This window comes from Falco rusticolus, chromosome 2 (assembly GCF_015220075.1).
Source record: "Falco rusticolus isolate bFalRus1 chromosome 2, bFalRus1.pri, whole genome shotgun sequence".
NCBI lineage: Eukaryota > Metazoa > Chordata > Aves > Falconiformes > Falconidae > Falco > Falco rusticolus.
Genome location: NC_051188.1, coordinates 5,385,557 through 5,392,363, shown reverse-complemented (window position 1 = coordinate 5,392,363; position 6,807 = coordinate 5,385,557).

Below are 6,807 nucleotides of genomic sequence, written 5' to 3'. Positions count from 1 at the left end.
AAATCTTGTACACTTGATGGTGTCAAGTTTTGCATGTCACATCTGCTTCCAGGCCTCTGGTAGTGATTTTTAGACTGATTTAGAGAGGTTCCTTTTGTAATAAATTGTTTCATTCCATATCCACAGCAGGGGGGCAGCTGCTGCTGGCTTTCATAGCACAAAGGACAAAACCGTGAATTTAGACGGTGATGTGAGCAGATGTGAGGTTTCTAGCTTTCCTGAGATTTGCTGCCAGTCTGGGTCTTGTCTTTCAGAAGATCTTCTTGCTGCTCCTTCTCTTCCTCCTGCCCCAACAGTCATACCGTGGCATGGTACATAATAAGTCATCAAATGGGCTGAGCAAATGAACTTGCACTGAATTGTTGGTGAACTGGATTTGGTTTGGAAGATGGTCTAAGTCTGCAGATCACTGTTACTGGTGGCACCTGCATCTTGCCTTGATATTTATGGTAGACTTTATAGCCAGTACAGCAATGCAGGTAGCAAGAAGTCTGTTAAGAAAAACTGCTTCAACAAAATGTAAATTTAAGATAACTGGAGGCACAAGTCTCTAAGGGTTCAGGGATATTTGAATTTCAGAGCAGAGACTTTTCAACCCAAACACTATAACAGCAAGAAAACTAGAAGCCCTTGAGGTTATCTTGGCCTGATCAGAAGGTAATTTCACCAAAAGACAATGTAACTGCTAAACCCATCAATTTTTGTTACATCAAAAAGCAAATCTTGGAGATGTCTGGTGACCTAGAGGAACACATCTTATAGCTGCAGTTCCTGGGGCTCTGGGGGTTGGTTTCCACTACTTTCTGCTCAGCAGCACAAGCTACTGTCCACACAGGTACTTCCCACTTCAGCCTCAGGTGCCAAAATTCACTTCAAATGTGTTTTCAACTGGAAGTAGATTCATGAGACTTACACTCACTTTCCATGAGAGGCCAGGTTTGGTGCACAAGCTGGTATAACTCTATCCATGGAAAAAAAAAACCCAAAAAAACAAAAAAAACCACATGGTGAGAAGATGAAGAAGGATCTTCTTTGCAGCACTGCAACTAGCAGCTGTGTTGGGATAAGCGTCTGAAGTGTGGGAATCTTGAAAATGGCTGTTTGCATCTTGAAGAATTAAATCTTCAGTAAGAACTGGTCAGATCCTGACTGCTGTGCGCTGTAAGCAAGTGGATCGGTAAGGGAGGTATTCGAGGCAGTGAAAATAGGCAGCCTGAGAGCAGGTGATGGAGAACCAAAGTAGGTCAGGGCATTTAAAACCATATTTCCATTCAGTCTGCAGTTTCCCCCTGTATCACACAGATCACACCTGTAATAGTGAGGGCTTAGAGACCTTTTTCAGTGCACATCTTGTAAGCTGATTTTCCAGAGTAAACTTCTGAACCTTGCAAGGAAGAGGCGGTGGGCATGCAGCGATGGGGAGGAACAGAGCTCTAGACTGAGTCACTGTCATGTCCTCGGGAACCTCTCCTGTAAAAGCTGCTCCATAGCCCAGCACTTTAATGAAGCTCTTAGGTAGGAAGTTAAGGGCTTTTATATTTTATAGCTACACATGTTCATTTCCAACAAAAATAAACTTCGTAAGACTTTTTCCCAAAGATCACAGCCTACAGAGATGACTCGTGACTCGGCTATGTATTTACCTATTCCCCTGCCCTTCTAATTGCAGAACAAGCCTGTGCAGGCACTGAGGGGAAAGAATGATCTTCATATTCTTCATTACTCACTTGTAGCTTCACCTCCCATGAGTTATGACTCATTTTCTCATTCCTGGGACATCTCTCATATAAACCGACCATACAATAATTCACCAGAGGGGTGAAAAATTAACTTGTCTTCTTAATACAGAAGTTAAGAAAATAGGCTAATATTTCATCTCCCTAGAAGAAACCGATGTAATAGGAGCAGGCAGGTCATACTCCTGAGTGCAGCTCAAGTGAAAACATACCTCAACTAAACCGAGGGACTGGTGATAGAAAACCAGGCTGTTTGCTGCATACTCCTGAGTTACCTCCACTTTTTTTTTTTTTTTTTACCCTATGTTATTTCTTCCTCCCTTCTTTCCTCATACTTTTAGAAGTTATTTGGCTGTAGCAGCTCTGTAAACTGAAGCCACTTTCCAAGTATGTGAGCATGGAAAATGTAGTCGTTTGGCACTGAAAATGTCCCACAAGAGGCATTGTTTCTGCAGCGGAGACAGGTGCTCCATATTCCTCTTATTTTTTCTTTCTATAATGTCTTGCATCATTCACCATGGGACAGAGATATTCGATTGACCTGCTGTTGGTTTAGAATGACAAATTAATTTCATGTCAGCCTCAACACCCCGTTAACAGTAATCGCCCGGGACCACCTCAACCAGTGTAGAAGAGACATTTAACTCTTGATGGAGAGGTAAAAATTTCTCAATTATGTTGCTGAGCCACCCAAGTGCTCGTGGCTCCATGTTCCACATTGCCAGGGAGTATGCCTGGTGTATGCCTCAGTCTTACCAAAAGTTTAGATTAGCTTCTGAGTTGATATTTTCCACAAAGGGGAAATTAAAGAATGAGACTTTATTGCGAACGCATACAGCCTTGTCTCTTCCTATTTATTATATGCTCTCCCTGGCGCAATTACATACGGTGAGAAAAGTCTTGCTGCTTCACACTGAGGATTGCTGTGACAGAGAAACACCACTCACCAGCACAAGCCCATTAAGTTTTCATTAGACCCCCTTGCCCTGTTTTTCATCTTTCTTGTCTCCTGCCTTTCCTGTTCTCTTTTATATTCTCACTTATTCCTACCTGGTAATGCTTCATTGCTCTCAAGCCACTGCAAGTACTTTGCTTCACCTTTGTCTTGGCAATCAGTTTGTTGCCCATTTGAAGCCACCTTCACAGGCAGTGACCACTGGAAGTTATGGTCTCTCGTGTCAAACCCTAACCTCTGGGATGGCTTGAAAGGTAGCAGAGTGTAACAGCTGTTTGAAGATGTTTGTGCCTTTGTTTACCTGTCTAGAAAATACAGGTGAAAGTTCTGTTTTTACAAACAAAATTGTTGCCCTGCAATTTTTTTTATTTTTTTTTTTTAAGATATGTGCAGGAATTCTTATAGGAAATAAATTATAGCAAACAGCACAGGCTCTTCCTACATCAGTAATAGTATTGCCCCCACAACGCACTGTCCCTGCAGGACCCAGAGACACTGACGTGGATTTTGGCCACATGGTGCTGTACAGATGTAACGAAAGACATTGTGGCTGAGAAAGGTGCAGAGTCACACGTTCAGCCCCCATGGTTCTGGGGTCTGTTGTACAGCTACCACAGCCATTGCACAGTATGTGTGGTGCACACTCATCTCCCGGGTTGAGCCTAACATCTGTTTGTCAACACATGGCAATAATGAACTGTCACAGAGACACAAACAGAAGAAAAGCCTCGTTCAGCTCATACTGCAATGTAGGTCAGTGGAATATCATTACTGAAACTAGAATTTATCTGGGACACCAGGACTAATAAAACTCTTTGCAGACAATTGCTATAGCATCATTAATGACCACCATTTGTCCCTTGCCTCTGTAATGAGAAGTTGCCTTTCACAACTGGAAGGGCCCAGTTCAATACTGGGGTACATTGCTTGGCTCATTTCCAATTTATTTACCAAATTACAGCTTTCTTCAACCCTCTGGCTGTTTTCCATGCATATACTGCCCAGACCTGAGCCTTCTTAGCTTTATGTTATCTAACAGGATCACAGCCCTGCTAGGAATGACCTATATTTTGTTTGTTCTACAGCATTTAATTTTGAGCAGTAAAAGATAATTTTCTTTTGTGCTGAGAAAACATATGGGTTCATTGTGAAGGAAAAGGATTGTTTGAGTGCTCTATTGAAGTCGGGTATTTTTAGGTGCGTGTAAGATCAAAGCTCTTGATATCTCTTGGTGCAATAATACATGTACCAATATGTAACAGCAAAAGAATCTTTTTCCAAGTCTCCATTCAGAGCATTTTCATTACATTTTAAAGCCGCATTTGACATTTTTGTGCCATATACAGCTCTTTAATGCAGCATTAGCTGATGTGAAGTGTGCCAAGCTCATTTAAGCACAGAATGTGTAGATACGGAATGAAACAAGTTTTATCAAGAGACAGCAAACTTCAAAGTTTCCAGAGGCTGAGCTTAGATAAACCTTATTAAAACATGATAACTGTTGAAATAGGGTTCAGACTTTCTCAAGCAGTTTTTGGTAAAACTTGTTTCTCAGAATTCTGAAATACTGGTTAAGGGTATTTCACACATTAATTTGTTCTGTCTGCTTCGAGTCCTGGCTTCAAGTCAATAGAAATGCATCCAAGCTGTCAAGTTTACATCTAGGCTTTGCCAGAGTGTGAAGTTGTTTATATCTAGAGTTCTGGAGCCAGCTGACATCTATACACTTAGGAAAATGAATTCAAATTAATTGGAGGTGTGAACTAAGAGCATCGCTGTTCAAGTATCTTAAAACCCCATGTGGAAACTCTTATTCAGATGTAAAGTGTCCTCAGTTCTGCATATAATCTTCCTCTGAGATGAGCTATATCTAAATTCACAACTAAGATCTAGTATCATCTTTTAAAGCAGAAACTGTTGACAAGGAAATTTCACAGGTGCGCCAAATAACTGATAAACAAACTACTTCAGATTTAGGACTGGTTTGGTTGTCATAAGGTCATAAAAAACATCTCACATCTCAGTCTTTATCCAATCAAGGAGTTTTCAGCTACTCGAAGGGAGATAAAATAAAGGTCATACTTTATGACTCATTAATGGTCATACTTTTAATCTGAAATGGTTTGAAATAGCAGAGCTATGTTTTGTTTCTAATAAAACCAAAATCAATTGATTTTCAATAGCAAGTTCGGAGTATTTCCATCTAAATTATTAAAAAGATCCAAAATTATAATAAGCAAATAATAATACCACCATTGTTTCATTGCAACGATTATTTCTTCCATTTCATAGTCTAGCAGGCTGAATAGTTTAGTACCAATTCTGTTGTTTCCTCACATCATAAACACCTAAGGTGGATCTTTCTGTGCACTTTGTTTTGAATGCTCTCTAGATTGCACATTTGCTGGTAGCCATAAACTTTTAGCCTGGAGTCTCAGCATTGTCCCTGGTTTGGAGTCCCAGGGATGCTTTTACAGTTCAATTTCCTGCCTAGTGCAGCAACTCTCAGTGATTCTTTGGGAAGAGGGAGGGAAACAGAAACTTTTCACCCTTACTCTACCTCCACACACACACACACGCACCCTTCCGTATGTCTCTGTCCCACTGGGAGTGTTTCCCCCGTCACTCACATAAAGAAATGAGCACATACATTGAATCAATGAGGAAAAGGAAGGCATCTTAGACCACTCGTTCTTCTCAGAGTAGCAGATCTCTTGAGTGCACTCCTGGGACTGGCTGGCTGGGGACAGACTGCAGTTTAACAGTACATTGTGCGTGATGTCCTGTATCTCTTGAACTGTTAAACATTATAGGTATTCATACCTTCTCCATGACACTCCATATTTTACAGAGCTCTAACAGCATTCTTTCATCTCAATGGCCTCTCTTCCAGCATCCATCTTCCAGCTGGTGACCAAAGCACACCACCTCTCTTTACAAGTAACTGCTGTGAAAGCTGACTGCTGAGTTGCAAACATCGCAGCCACCTATACAAACAGCTCTAGAGGAGACCCTGGACATGACAGGCTGTTAAGTCTGACCACTGTCCCTAGTAAAATGCTAATTTCTAATAAAGAATATTATCAGTGAGCATTACAGATAAGCATCACCTGTTGGGAAAGGATTAGTATGGCTTTTGTAAAGGGAAATTCTGCCTTACTCCATGCTGGAGTTTTACAGTGAATTTGGAAACACCTTAATAAAAAGGATAGAGTGGTCATACCAGATTTAGATTTTGAAACCAAAACAAAACCCAAAACCTCTGGTAAGTCTTTGTGCCAAATATTATTGAAGGAAGTAAGTTGCTATGGGAATGGAGGAAAGTCTTTCTGAAAGCTAAATAAAGGATAGGAAGCAAAGGGCTATTAGTTGCTTTTCAGGATGACAAAGAGTCAGCATTGGAATGCCTCCAGGACTGGTATAAGCATCAGTTTTAATTTGATCTTGTCATCAATGCTCTTGAGAAAGCAAAGCACAGTGAAATCTTTATGATTACAAATGATATTAAGCTTTATCAGGTATTCAAATGCTTTAGAAACTAACAGAACTGAGCAAAGAGGCTGAAAGTTGGTGAATGAGTTTCTTTGTAAAAAAAAAAAAAAAAAAAACAAAAAACAAACAAAAAAAAAACAAGTTAATGAATTAATCTAGAGAAAACAATCTGGAGCAAAACATCATGGTGCTGAACTCAGAAAAGACAGTTGTAAGAAGGAGATCTTGAGGTCACTATTGATGTGTCCCTGAAATAGTAATTTCAAGAGGTAGTGACACCCCAAAAAAGTCAATAGAATTTTCTGTGTCATCAGGAATGGGACACAGAGAAGACAGATGGCATTATTTCGCTGCTTTATAAAGCTGGTGTGTGTCCACATTGTGAATACTATGTGCAGGTCTCATTTTCCCACGTGAATATACATCATATATATTCATAAATGTGGATCCTCATATACCAGAAAGTATAGTGAACTAGAAACAGAAAAGGGCAACTAAAACGATCATGGGGATCAAGTGGCCGCTTACAGTCTTGCAGACCATGGGTAAAGCGAATTTAGAAGTGCCACAATCCAGCAATACAGGAACTGGGGGACACTTAACCAGGGCACTCAGGAGACTGGT